Source organism: Pristis pectinata, chromosome 38 (genome assembly GCF_009764475.1).
Source record: "Pristis pectinata isolate sPriPec2 chromosome 38, sPriPec2.1.pri, whole genome shotgun sequence".
In the NCBI taxonomy this organism is placed as follows: Eukaryota; Metazoa; Chordata; class Chondrichthyes; order Rhinopristiformes; family Pristidae; genus Pristis; species Pristis pectinata.
The window spans coordinates 7,123,197-7,138,831 of NC_067441.1; positions in this window are offsets into that span (position 1 = coordinate 7,123,197).

A 15,635-nucleotide genomic window follows, 5' to 3' on the forward strand; every position below is an offset into this window, starting at 1 on the left:
CCCTGACATCTCGTCTATACCTACTTCCCAGCACCTTAAACCTTATGTCCTCTTGTGGCAACCATTTCAGCCCTGGGGAAAAGCCTCTGACTATCCACACGATCAATGCCTCTCATCATCTTATACACCTCTATCAGGTCCCCCCTCATTCTCCGTCGCTTCAAGGAGAAAAGGCCGAGTTCCCTCAACCTGTTTTCATAGGGCATGCTCTGCAATCCTGGCAGCATCCTTGTAAATCTCCTCTGCACCCTTTCTATGGCTTCCACATCCTTCCTGTAGTGAGGTGACCAGAACTGAGCACAGTACTCCAAGTGGGGTCTGACCAGGGTCCTATATAGCTGCAATATTACCTCTCGGCTCCTAAATTCAATTCCATGAATTCCACACATTTTTATGTCTTTGCACTATACTGCTGCCACAAAACAACATATTTCATGTCATGTAAGTCAGTGATAATAAATCTGATCCTGATTCTGACTTTCTGCACCATTGCTTCTGAGATATCTTCCTTTGTATCACAAAAGGACTGCTCCCTCTGTGACACCATGGTTCACTCTTCCATCTCCACCAACACCCTTCTCATACCACCCTCCCATGCAGGTGTAGGAGATGGAACATCGGCCCTTTTAATTCTTTTCCCACCATCGAGCCCTTCCAAATGAAGTTGTGATTTACTTCAACTTCCAATTTTTAGTGCAGTGCATTCAGTGGTCCCGATGTGGCTTCCTTTACATTGGAGAAACCAAACACAATTTAGGTGACTGCTTTGCAAAACAGCTCCTTTCTGTCCACAAGGTCGACTTTGAGCTTCCAGTAGCTGGTTAATCCTTCATCCCTTTCCCATCCTGACTATCCCTATTTGACCCTTGAGAAGGTTGGGATGAGCCACTTCCTTCAACCGCTCCAGTCCGTGCAGTGAAGGTGCTCCCACAGTTGGGAGGGAGTTCCAGGATTTAGACCGAGTGATGCTGAGAGGACAGCAATATATATCCATATCACAATGGTGTGAGACTTGGAGGGGAACCTGCGGGCGGTGGTGTTCCCCTGCAGCTGCTGCCCCTGCCCTCCTTGGTGGTGGAGGTCACTGGTTTGGGAGTTGCTGCTGGTATTGTCATTGATTTATCATTGTCATATGTACCAAGATGCCGTGCCATCCAGACAGAACATGCCATACGAAATTACATCAGAGTAGTTAAAAAAAAACAGAATGCAGAATATAGTGTTACAGAGAAAGTGCAGTGCAGGTAGACAAATAAAGTGCAAGGGCCACGACAAGGTAGATTGGGAGATCAAGAGTTCATCTTTTAGCGTATGAGAGGTCCGTTCAAGAGTCTGATAGCATCAGGATAAAAGCTGTCCTTCAGTCTGGCGGCACATGGTCTCAAGTATTTGAATCTTCTGCCCGAAGGGACGGGGGAGAAGAAAGAAGGTCTGGGGTGGGAGGGATCAGCCTGGGTGAGTAACAGCAGTGCACTTTGCAGACGGTACACACTGCAGCCACTGTGTGTCAGCGGTGAAAGAACAGAACATCTAGGGTAATGGCTGGGCTGGCAATCAAGTGTACTGCTTTTTCTTGGATGCCCTCAAGCACCTTGAGGGTTGTTGACACTGCATTTACCCACTTAGACCCATAGTATTCCATTAAACTCCTGACCTATGCCTTGCAAATGTTGGAAAACCATTTGGATGCCAGGAAGTGAGTCACTCGCTGCAGGATACTGAGCATCTGCCTCCTTACGCGGCCTGTGCTGTTGAATTTCTAGTCATTGCTGACTCATCGAACATGGAACATAGAACAGTAGAGCACAGCAATAGGCCCTTCAGCCCACAATGTCTGTACCAAACATGGTGCCAAAGCAAACTAATTTCTTCTGCCTGCACATGTTCCAAATTGCTCCATTCCCTGCATATACATGTGTCTATCTAGCAGCCTTTTAAACGCCACTGTCGTATCTTCTTAACTAGGTCTTAATTACTTCAGCTGGAATGCTGTCTGGTCCTAGATTCTTTGCTGCATCCAGTGCAGTTTTTGTAACACCAAATGGAATAAATTAAATTCACTGGAGACTGGGTTCTGTGACGATGTTTTTGGTATTGGTAATTGGTTTATTATTGTCACATGTACTGAGATATAGTGCAAAGCTTTTGTTTGCGTGCCATCCAGACAGATCATTCTGTACATAAGTACATCGAGGTAGTAAGAAGGAAAACAGAATGCAGTTACGGAGAAAGTGCAGTGCAGGCAGACAAGTAAAGTGCAAGGGCCATGACGAGATAGACTGGGAGATCAAGAGTTCATCTTTAGCATATGGGAGGCCCCTTCAAAAGTCTGATAACAATGAGATAGAAACTGTTCTTGAGCCTGGTGGTACGTGCTCTCAAGCTTTTGTATCTTCTGCCTGATGGGACGGGGAGAAGAGATAGTGACCATTGTCCATCACTATTAATGGCTAGATGTGAGCTTCAAAATGATCTATTAATTGTGAGGTTGCTTAGTTCTAGCTATTGCCTGCTGATTTCACTGTTTAGCATGCATGTAGTCCTTTGTTGCAACTTTGCTTGACTGACACCTCATCTTTAGGTCCACCTGGTGCTGTTCCCAGTACTCCTCACTGAACCAGTGTTGTCCTTTTGGCTTGACAGTAACAGTAGAGTGAGGGATAAGCTGGGCCGCAAGATTACAGATTGTGGTGGAGTGTATTTCAACTGCTGCTGCTGACGGTCCACAGTGCCTAGTTTTGAACTGCCAGACCTGTTCTGTCCAGATGAAGGGTCTCGACCCAAAACGTCAACTGTCCATTTCCCTCCATAGATGCTGCCTGACCCGCTGAATCCCTCCAGCTTTTCGTGTGTTGCTCTGTTCTGAGTCTATCCTATTTCACACAACTGTAGTGCCACACAACAAAAAAATGTTGCATTTTAATATTTGGGCAGAGTCATGGAAATTTATCGTGCATTTCCCAAGACTGGAAGGCCATTTTGCTGGCAGATTGGCAACTCAAATTTACCTACTGACCCATGTTCCCATCATGAGACATAGGCCATAGTGAATCCTGAGCCAAGCTGTCAGCCGGGTTCACATGACACCAAGCATTAGTAACTTTGTGGAGCTCAGCTCCTGGCCAGCTTCCCAGCCTGAAGTGCTCATTCCCATATGTTTCCCTTCACTGAGCCAGTCCACTCAGCTTATTTCTATCCTGGTCTCCCTCAGTGAAACCATGTCTAAAAACATAACATGGGATACATCTTCCTTCTCACTGTGTACAGATCCTGAGGGTGTTTTGACTCTCACTGAGATGCAGCCATGTATCTTGACCAAGTCTAAACCAACTCAGCTAGCTGTTTACATCAGAATGCATCACAGTCCACTCCTTCTTTATCTGTTGTCTGCTCATAGCAACAGGGAGGATCATTGGAGAACAGTCAGGCTTTGACGGCCATCAGCAGACCTTTGCTCCCTCCAGGCCATTTTGCCCCATTTACAGTAAAATACCCTCTGCATTAATGAACAGCCAGAAGTTACTGCTGTCTTAGGTTGTGGAAAAGATTCCTTGGGTCTGTTACAAAAAAGATAGAGGAGTTAACTTTTATGTTTTTGCCAATATCTATCTGAGAGGTGTAGGGTTTTGAGAAGTTACAATAGGCAGTGGAGAGAACTAATTTTATTTTAAATGGTTTAGAGCACAGAGCAAAACCATCATTTACTGCCCTCTTGAACCACTGCAGTCTATGTGGTGAAGGCCTAGATGGGTTGGGAGTTCCAGGAATATGAAATAACGATATTGTGTCTCTATATTGGCATAGTGTGTGATCTGGGGGGGAAACTTGAAAGTGGCATTCTCAAGAGTGCAGAGGGGAGCTGGGCGGTATAAAGAGGAGAGGGGGAGTGGTGAGACAGGGGCCCAGAAGTGATTGGTGCACCGAGGGAGTGAAGGATGACGGGCAGATGGAGCCAGGTAGGGGAAGGGGAGGGGGTGGAGTTTGGAGTCTGGGGAGATAGCCAATACAAAGTGAGGGAGATGGGTGGGACAAGAGCTGGCAGGTGATAGATAGGTGGATCCAGGTGAGGAGGGGGTGATAGGCAGATGGAGGAGGGGACAGAGGGAGTAGCGACAGGGGCTGGGAGGTGATAGGTGGAGGGCTGCGGATGGCGGGATCTGATAGGAGAGGAAGGTGGAGCATGTAAGCAAATAAGGGAGGTGGGGAGGGCAGATGGGAACAGTGGGGGGGGGGGACCCAGTGGGAGGAGTGTGTGGGTGATGGGCAGATGGAGTGAGTGGAGGAGGGGAAAGAAACATTGGTGGGCGGGGGGGGGTGTAGGAGGAACTGGGTGGATCAGGAGGAGAGAGAAAAGGGACAGAGAAGGGGAGCAGGTTACCTGAAGTTGGCGAATTCAGTGTTCATGCTGTCGGGTTGTGGACCACCCAGGCAGGATAGGAGGTGCTGTTCCTCTAGTTTGCATTCAGCCTCTCACTGCCAGACGAGGAGGCCAAGGACGGGGAGGTCGGTGTGGGAATGAGGAGGGGAATTAAAATAGCTAACAACCTGCAGCTCCTGAAGACCATGGTGGACTGAAGGGCCTCCTTCTGTGATGCATGACTCTATCAACTGAACATTGTTAACAATACCTCTACTGCCAAGTTGAGACTGGATGCAGATTAGAGGAACAGCACCTCATACTCCGCCTTGATAGTCTCCAACCAGATGGCTTGGACATAGATTTCTCTCACTTCCAGTAACCACTCTTCCAACCCCCCCTCTTTGTTTTCCCTTATCCGACCAGCCCCATCACCCCTTCTCTTTCCCCTCCCCCTCCCTCACGATCTGCCCATCACCCACGCACCCCTCTCTCCGGTTCCCCTCCCCACCTCCTTCCCTTTATTCCATGATCCACTGTCCTCCCCAGTCAGAATCCACTTCCACCTATCACCTCCCGGCTTCTTACATCATTCCCACTCATCCCTCCCCCACCTACCTGTCTTCCCCCTCTCACCTGAGTTGGATTCACCTATCACCTGCCAGCACGCTCCTCCCCCTCCCTCCACCCTTTTATACTGGCTTCTGCCCTCTTTCTTTGCAGTCCCAATGAAGGGTCTCAGCCTGAAACATTGACCGTCCATTTCCCTCCACAGATGCTGCCCGACCCGCTGAGTTCCTCGAGCAGTTTGTGTGTTGCTCTAGATTTCCATTATCTGCAGTCTTTCTTGTGTCTAATAGGACCCTCTATCGCTTCGCTGATGATTGAGAGGAGGCTGATTGACTAGAATTCAACTAGGCTAAATTTATCCTGCCTTTTGTGAACAGGATCTCCTTGCACAATTTTCCACATGTCTGATAGATGCCATAAGAAGTGTTAAGTGACAGCTAAATGTTAACTGGCAATGACTGGTGGGTGTTAAGCAGCATTAAACTTAGCCTTGAGCTGCCAATTCTGAATTCTGAAATTCCCTCCCTAAACATCTCCACATTGACCAGTTTTAAAATTTTTGTCCTGGTTTTTGGATCTCTCTATGTTCTCTCCCCTTCCTATCTTTCTGGCCTCTTGCAATCCCTGGTTTCCATCACTTCTCCACTGGAAGCCATGCCTTCAGCTGCCAACCCCACAGAAATTCTCTCCCCAAGCCCCTCTGCATCTCTACCTCTATCCTCTTCTCGAGGACATTCCTCAAAACCTCCCTGTGTGGATCATCTCCTCTGCTGTACCCAGATCTGGACACTGCCAGGTTTTGTTTAATAACACTCTCATGGAGTGCCTTCTGATGATTTACCACATTAAAGGTACAAGATGTTGTAATTCCAACGGGTTAGGCAGCGGGTAACTCAGATAAGGTAAACCCAGAAAATTACATTGAAGACAGGATTATGGAACCCAAGAATGTCAAAATGAAAGATAACAGTAATACATTAATAAGCCAGGATTTCTTTGTCCTCAAGAAGCTTGACGCCATTCAGTGTAATGCAGCCGAGTAGATTGGCACCCCACCTACAACAATGCCCACTCCCTTCCCCACTGGATCAGTTAGACTGCAGTGTATGCCATTTACAAAATGTCACTCATTGTGACAGCACCTCCCAAACCCCTGATCTCTATCACTGCGAGATAAACAGAGAGCAGCTTCCTGGGAGCCAGTAAGTTCCCCTGCTAGTTACACGCCATCATGGCTTGGAAATATATCACCATTCTGCCTCCGTTGCTGTCTCTAAATCCAGGAACTAACCCCCACTCCCTTTGACATCACTGTGGGAGCACTTCCACCAGAAGGACTGCAGCAGTTCAAGGTTGCAGCCCACCAACACTTTCTCCAGGACACTTAGAGATGGGCAATAAAGGTGGTTTTGCCAGTGATGGCTGAGTCCCAAGAATAAAAGAAGCTAAATAGGATGCAAAATGTGAAGGAAAGTTAGAGAGGTCAGGTCAGAAAGAGAGAACCTGTATTTGCATAGTGACTCATCATTCCATCAGCTTTACATGCAGTGAACTGTTTCTGGAGCACAAGCATTGGTTGATGTAGTCAGGTGTTGTGGGTATGTCTCACACAGCAACTTAATAACCTAAAAAAAGATGGCCATCTGGTTAATCTGCTTCTATGAGTAATGGCTGATGTTGACCAGGATGTCGGGAAAACTCTGTATTATTCTACCAGTAGTGGCGTGGATATTTAATATACACCTGACCGAACGAATTGGATTTTGGTTCAACTTCTCATTTGAGAATCAATTTAGATTACTTACCATATCTCATGGTCTTTTAACTCATAGGGACAGATGCTACCATCACAGCCAATTCAAGCATGTGAAGGAAGGGCAAGGTGTTAGGTCATAGAGTCACAGAGCAATTCAGCACAGATACAGGCCCTACGGCCCATCGAGTCCATGCCGACCACGGTGCCCACCCAGCTAGTCCCAATTTCCTGCATTCGGCCCACATCCCTCAAACCCCGCCCCTCCAAGTGCTTCTTAAACGATCATATTGAACCTGCCTCAACCACTTCCTCTGGCAGCTCCTTCCATATACTCACCACCCTCTGCATGAAAAAGTTGCCTCTCAGGTCCCTTTTAAATCTTTCCCCTCTCACCCTAAACCTATGCCCCCTAGTTTGGACTCCCTACCCTGGGGAAAAGACTATTACCATCCGTCTTATCTATGCCTCATAATTTTAAACATTTCCATAAGGTCACCCCTCAATCTCCTACTTACCAAGGATTAAAGACATAGCTTGGAAAACCTCTCCCTATAACTCAGGCCCTCTAGTCCTAGCAACGTCCTTGTAAATCTTTTCTGCACTCCCTCCAGGTGGGATGCTAACATGCCGGCTGTGGAGAGTTAGAGAAAGTGTTGGGAAAACCCAGATGCTTGGGCAGCATCTGTGGAAAGAGAGCCAGTCAATGTCTTAGGTGTGCGACCCTTCACCAGAGGGTAGGTAGACTGACCAATCTGAAGTCATTCCACAATCCTCAGGGGGCGAAAGAAATTCAGCATGTCCCTTTTGACCACCAATTTTTATTGATGCACCATAGAAAGCATCCTATCTGGATATATCACGGCTTGGTACGGCAACTGCTCTGCCCAGGACCACAAGAAACTGCAGAGAGTTGTGGACGCAGCCCAGCACATCACAGAAACCAGCCTCCCCTCCACAGACTCTGTCTACTCTTCTTGCTGCCTAGCTAAAGCAGCCAGCATAATCAAAGACTGCACCCACCCCGGATGTTCTCTCTTCTCCCCCCTCCCGTCAGGCAGAAGATACAAAAGCCTGAAAGCAGGTACCACCAGGCTCAAGGACAGCTTCTATCCCACTATTGAACGGTCCCCTAATACGATAAGATGGACTCTTGACCTCGTTATGGCCTTGCACTTATTGTTTCCGTGCACTGTACTTTCTCCGTAACTGTTACACTTTATTCTGCATTCTGTTATTGTTTTACCTGGTACTACCTCAATGCACTGTTGTAATGAATTGACAAGTGATAAGTTTTTCACTGTACCTCAGTACATGTGACAATAGTAAACCAATTTAGTATCTTCAAGGAGGTCTGGAAACTCTGCCTCCTTTGTATGGCAACACTGGAACCAGTTGTAAACTCCTTCACAGAAAGGTTACAGCAGACGAGGAGTAATTCGACCCATCAGATCTGTGTGGGCTCAATGTAATCAAGCTAGGCTCAGCCTCCTCCCCTTCCCCCTCCTGCCCTCGTCTCACACCCCTGCACATATTTTCCACTCAAGTACTTATCCAGTTCTGTTTTGAAAATCACGATCGAATCTACCTCTGCTGCTGCCCCTGGCAGTGCATTCCAGACATTAACCACTCGCTGCATAAAAATATTTTTCCTCTTGTGAGTTTTAGTTCTTTTGCCAGTCCATGTGCTGCATCCTTTATGAATACTTTCTCTTTATCTCGACCCGTCATGATTTTAAATCCCTCTACCAGATCCCCTCACAGCCTCCTCTGTTCCAAGGAGAAGAACCCCCAACTTGCTTGACAGGATCCCACATTACAACAGTAACAAGCGTCAGGACTATTTTTTTTGGACTGTGGTGTGCTTTGGGAAGGCCTGAGGTTGTGAATGGCATGATAGAAATGTCAGCCTTTATTGATGAGAGAACCCACTGTGTGGAACTAGAATGAACACTGGAGAAACATTAAATAAATGAAAACATGAATCAGACAGGAGCTCTGCAGTCCAAACAAATAACCAAAGGGAAGATTGCCGTTGTATTGTCAAAAAATCTCCAGGTGACAGACCTGTTGTAACAAAGTGGAATCACTATGGGAACAGTTAACCTTGACTGTGTGTTTTTTTCCAGAGGTTTCCTGTCAGGAGGGGCTCTGTCATCTCCTGCAGGTATGCCTCTCAAAGACATGGGCATCGTTCAGAGATAAGACCATAAGATATAGGAGCAGAATCAGGTCATTCGGCCCATCAAGTCTGCTCCACCAATCAATTGTGTTAATTTAGTTTTCTCAACCACATTCTCTCGCCCTCTCCCCATAAACAACCACTTTACCATCAATCTCGGCCTTAAGTACATCCAATGATGGCCTCCACAGACCTCCGTGGCAACAAATTCTACAGATTCACCATCCTCTGGCGGAAGAAATTCCTCACCTCAGTTTCAAGGGTGCATTCCTTTATTCTGAGGCTGTGCCCTTGGATCCTGGACTCTACTACTAATGGAAACATCCTCTCCACGTCCATGCTATCCAGGCCTTCCCGCGTTCAGTAGGTTTCAATGAGATCACCTCTCATCCTTCTGAACTCCATCGAGTACAGGCCCAGAGACGTCAAACGCTGAGCTGCCACTTCCCAGCGGAGAGGAATTAACCTACAAGGCCAGGCAGCTACTCTGGATGTCCGTAGACACAGGCAGCTCAGAGCATCAGAGCACGCAATACCCGCCCACATCCCACTTTGCATCATAACTCACTCCTGCTTTAGATAACCCACTCCTTCTTTCACTTTGTATCAGCACCAGCCATTTTTGCCTGCCACCTCTCTCTTCCTTTTTCTTCCATTTGTATATCCTGACCCAGTAGGCAAGACAGTACAAGATAGAATATTGAACAGTACAGCACAGGAACAAGATCCTTCGTCCCACGATGTCTGCGCCAAACACGATGCCAAATTAAGCTAGATCTCTTCTGCCTGCACATGATCCATATCCCTCCATTCCCTGCATATTCATGTGCTATCTAACAGCCTCTTAAACGCCACTATTGTATCTGCTTCTACCACTACCCCTGGCAGACCCTTCCAGGCACCCACCACTCTCTGTGTCAAGAACTTGCCCTGCATACCTCCTTTAAACTTTTCCCCTCTGTCCTTAAATTCATGCCTTCTAGTACTTAACATTTCTACCCTGGAAAAATGACTCTGACTGTCTACCCTATCTCTGCCTCTCATAATCTTATAAACTTCTATCAGGTCTCCCCTCTGCCTCCATCGCTCCATAGAAAACAAGCCAAGTTTGTCCAACGTCTCCTCATAGCTCATACCCTCTAATACATGCAGCATCCTGGTGAACCTCTTCTGCACACTCCCCAAAGCCTCCACATCCTTCCTGCAATGGGGCGACCAGAATTGCAAAAAATACTCCAAGAGGGGCTGAACCAAAGTTTTATATATTACCATTAACATTACACAGACTTTACAATATTAGCAACACATTACACAGACAAGGGAGCTTAACTGCCCCTCAATATTATTTCATTCTATCAGAGAAACTCCTCTTTTTCCACCCATTGCTCTCCCCTACCTTCTCTGCTACCTAGACTAACTCGGTTTCCCTCTTTTCCAGTTCTGCTGAAGGGTCTTCGACCTGGAACGTTAACCGTTTTTCTCTCTCTGTTGATGCTGCCTGACCTGCTGAGTTTTTTTTCCAACATTTTGCCAGGACTTGAGGGCCAGAGTCACAGAGAGAGGTTGGGCAGGCTAGGACTTGATTCCTTGGAGTGCAGGAGACTGAGGGGTGATCTTATAGAGGTGTTTAAAATCACGAGGGGCAGAGATAAGGTGAATGCACCGTCTTTTTCCCAGGGAAAGAGAATCAAAAACTAGAGGCGAGAGGGGAAAGGTTTAGAAGGGACCTGAGGGGCAACTTCTTCACACACAGCGTGGTGGGCATATGGAACGAGCTGCCAGAGGGAGTGGTTGAGGCGGGTACAACAACAACGCATTTGGACAGGTTCATGGATAGGAAAGGTTTAGAGGTATATGGGCCAAACGTGGACAAATGCGACTAGCTTAGATGGGCACCTTGGTCGGCATGGACGAGCTGGGCCGAAGGACCTTTTTCCGTGCTGTATTACTCCGTGACTATGTTCTGTTTTTGCCCTCTTTGTGATGTTAGTTGAGGACTGAGGCTTAGCCTGATCACCAGGATAAACATCCCTGCTCCTCTTCTGGTAATGAATTGGATTAATGTTCAATCAGAAATGTAACACCTCTAACTATCAGACAGTATTCCTTCAGTACTCCGTTCACTGCAGGGTTGACTTGCTTTTTAGTGATCCACGATGCTAACTGGGCTCTGGCTAATGCTGTGAACCTACAGAAAGGGTGGTACATGGGACTTGCTGGTATATACAGACGGGGTTTAAATCAAAGGTTTAACATCTCAGATTCTTTTCTGTTAGTGTAGTAAGGGCGTCACCCTGTCTAAAATACATAACTGAAGCATCAGTCACGGAATACCAGACAAACCGGTCAATTGTTCGCCAGTTAGCAAACAAAGGTCGGAGGAACTCAGCGGGTCAGGCAGGATCTATGGAGGGAAATGGACAGTCGATGTTTTGGGTTGGGACCCTTCATCTGGACTGCTGGGACACCACCTTCCCAGTTCAGATGAAGGGTCTCAACCCAAAATAACTGCCCATTTCCTTTCATAGATGCTGCCTGACCCGCTGAGTTCTTCCAGGTTTTTGTGTGTTGCTCTACATTCCAGCATCTGCAGTCTCTTGTGATAGCAATCCAAGGTTGATCATTTCAGCTTGATGAATCCCATCAAGGAGAATGGGTGGGAGGTACTTCTCAGTAGCTGGAGATCCACAGGGAATGTTACCTGCTGGAAGCCCCTGGAGAAATAGAAGGATCAACCACTAATACCCTCTCTCCAGGGCTTTCTGCCTTACATTGCATCTCATCAAGTCAAGTTATCCAGAAGTTTCATTGCCAAAACAAAAGATTTGTATCTACAGTACACCTTTCAATGCACTCTGTACTAACCCAATGTAACTGCACTGTGTAATGAATTGACCTGTACGATCAGTATGCAAGACAAGTTTTTCACTGTACCTCGGTACAAGTGACAATAATGAACCAATATCTATACCAATTTCCCTGGAGTATCACTGAACACTGGAGCAACACACAAAGCCCTGGAGGAACTCAGCATCTGCAGTCTCTTGTATCTCCACATCCCTGAACACTGTAGCCAATCAACTACAGGCTTTCTCCTGTTGTAGAAAACGCAGCAGCATCCTCTCGGTGCACAGCAAGAGCCCACAAACAGCAGCCTCCCAACATCCAAATCATCTGAGTAAATAAATTTGGCTCTAGGACCTCATCTTCACTTTTCTTCAGCTAGTGCACTGGGAACTTTTAGGCCTGTCTGAGCGAATCTAAGTTGAAAGCTGATCAGAGAGCCTGCACCTTAGTGCAGCAGTTCCTGGGGACTGCACTGGGAACTTCTGCCTTGGTTTTGTGCTTGAGTCTCTGGAGCAGGGCTCTGAACATCTGACACTCTGATTCAGAGGAAAGGGTAAACTGATTTATTATTGTCACATGTACCAAAGTACAGTGAAAAACTTTGTCTTGTATGCCATCCATACAGATCATTTCATTACAACAGTGCATTGAGGTAGTCCAAGGGAAAACATAGAGTCAAAGAGGAATATAGCACGGATACAGGCCTCTTGGCCCATCGAGTCCATGCCGACCATGGTGCCCACCCAGCTAGGTCCAATTTCCTACGTTCAACCCATATCCCTCCAAACCCACCCTCCAAGTGCTTCTTAGATGATACTTATTGTATCTGCCTCAACCACTTCCTCTGGCAGCTCGTTCCACACACCCTCTGCGTGAAAAAGTTGTCCCTCAGGTCCTTTTTAAATCTTTCCCCCTCACCCTAAATCTCTGTCCCCTAGTTCTGTACTCCCCTACCCTGGTTACCGTCCACCTTATCTATGTGTCTCATAATTTTATACATTTCTATAAGGTCATCCCCTCATTCTCTTACGTTCCAAGGAATAAAGACCTAGCCAGATCTTTTCTTCACTCTTTCCAGTTTAATCATTTCTTTCCTATAACAGGGTGAAAACAATAACAGAATGCAGAATATAGTGTTACAGTTACAGAGAAAGTGCAGTGCAGGCAGACAATAAGGTACAAGGCCATAACAAGTTAGACTGTGAGGTCAAGAGTCCATCTTATCGTACTAGGGGACCGTTCAATAGTCTTATAACAACAGAGCTACTCACTAAACCACAGCCTTTTATAAGGCCCAGTACCATTGCTAAAAGATAATAAATAATGGGCGGAAAATGTGGCCTCGTCACAACCTAAGTACAAATATTGGATGCAAACATGTCATATTTCATTGTCACTTTGTACAGCTGGCTTTTTAATCCATCTTTTTTGGTGTTAACTTTCCAGCCTTTTTTTTTGGAGCAATTAATCATGGCATCACTGGAAAGGTAAACCCAGGTGCAGGCAGTGAGTACAAATAGGTTATCTCTTTCACTCAAAACAAGAGCAGCATCTTAACAAAAAACATATTTTTCCAAGTTATAAATCTGCCAACAGCTGGGCCAGATTGCAACAAGTGCTGTCCAGAGGGGAGCCATGAAGCACAGGACTCAGCTGTCATGTAGAGGCTGGAGAAATGTCCAGGGGTTTCATCCTTGAATAACGATGGAACCTCACAGAGGGACACCTGAGATGAAAGGTTTAGGAAAGCACTCTATTTTAAAATTAAATTTAACAGTAAAGATGGACAGGGTCAGACTAGACAAAGAAGCTCTTCCATTTCTACAACATCAGGATGTCCCAAAATATTTTACAGTCAAGTACATGTGAAATGCAGTCATTTCTGCAGCAGGGCAACCAATTTCTGTACAGCAAGCTTCCACAAGCAGTGGTAGATTGGTAAATTGGTTTATTGTCACATGTACCGAGGTACAGTGCAAAACTTTGTTTTGCATGCCATCCATACAGACCATTTCATCACATCAGTGCATTGAGGTAGTACAAGGGAAAAGCAATAACGCTATCCGTACATCTTTGGGATGTGGGAGGAAACTGGAGCACCCAGAGGAAACCCACGCAGACACAGGGAGAACATACAAACTCCTTACAGACAGTGGTGGGAATTGAACCCTGAACGCTACAGCGCCAGCAATCAGGATTCAACTCCCATCGCCGTCTGTAAGGAGCTTGTGCGTTCTCCTCGTGTCTGCATGGGTTTCCTCCGGGAGCTCTGGTTTCCTCCCACATTCCAAAGACGTATGGGTAGGTTAACATGGGTTTAAAATGGGCATTGTGGACTCGTTGTGCCGGAAGTGCCTGTTACCGTTCTGTATAAATGAAGTTTTAAAGAATGCAGAATAAATTGTTACAGTTACAGAGAAAGTGCAGTGCAGGCAGGCAATAAAGTGCAAGGTCATAACAAGCAAGGCCAGTGATGAGGTAATGACCAGATTATCTGCTTAAGTGACACACAAATGCTGGAGGAACTCAGTGGGTCAGGCAGCATCTATGGAGAGAAATGGACAGTCAACGTTTCAGGTCGAAACCCTTTATCTGGACTAGAGGGGAGATAGCCAGTGAGTACAATAGATTGTCTCTTTCACTCAAAACAAGAGCAGCACCTTAACAAAAAATATATTTTTCCAAGTCATAAATCTGCCTATTTTTCCAAGTCATAAATCTGCCAACAGCAAGAGTGCTGTCTCAACCTGAAACATCGACTGTCCATTTCCCTCCACAGATGCTGCCTGACCCGCTGAGTTCCTCCAGCGTTTTGTGTGTTGCTCCAGATTCCAGCATCTGCCGTCTCTTGTGTCTCCTATCTGCTTAAGTGATGTTGGTTGGAGGATAAATATTGGCCCCAGGACACTGGGTAAACGTCCCTCCTCTTCTTCAAGAGGGATCATTTACATTCACCTGAAAGGGGCCCAGCTTAACTTCTTATGTGGAGGATAGCGTCACTAGCAGTGCACCACTCTCTCGGTAGTACACAGGGAAGCTCATGAAGGTTCATGCTTGGGAGATCAACACCCCAAGCTGGCTTTAGCCGGTGTAACAGAGGCAAAATATCAGTGGAATTATTTAGGAGATGGTGGTGTAGTGAGAAGGGGAATGTTGTGTGGGGACCTCATATTCCGCCTGGGTAGTCTACAACCCAATGGCATAAACATTGAATTTTCCAGTTTCAGTTAACCCTCAATTCCAGTTTCTTTCTCTCTCACGCTCTATCTCCTCCGATTCCCTTATTTTTGTCCCCTTTCCCACACCCTCCCTCCTGCCCCCCTCCCCCTCATGGTTCCATCTACCTAATACCCACCAGCTCTAACCCACTAGCTCTCTTGCTCCCCCTTCCACCCCCCACCCCCACCCCCCACTTTCCCCATCTGGTCCTGATTCCTTCTGCCTTTCGCCTCTTCTCTCATGGTTCCCATTAGCACCTCCTTTACTTATCAGATTCCAGCATGGGTTGCTGTTGTGATCCCACTTATCACCATCCAGCAGCTGTCTCCACCTACAACCTCCCCACCTCCCCCCATCCTGGCTCCATCTTCCTCCTTTATTTTCCCTGCCTCCTATCATGTCTCCCAACTCCACCTCTCCCCTCCCCTACCTGGCTCAAAATGTCCGTCATCCTTCAACACTCCTCCCCAACCCTCTCCCCAGTCCAGCTCTGGCCCCTGTCTCCCCATTTCCTCTTTATACTTGCTAACTCCCCTCTCCACTCTCAGTCCTGATGGAGGGTTTTGATCCAAAACGTCGACAATTCCTCCCCTGCTACAGATGCTGCTCGACCCACTGAGTTCCTCCAGCAGACTGTTTGTTGCTCTAGATTCCAGTATCTGTAGTCTCGTGTGTCTCCAATGTTGTGTGGGCCTTTGCCTGCAAGT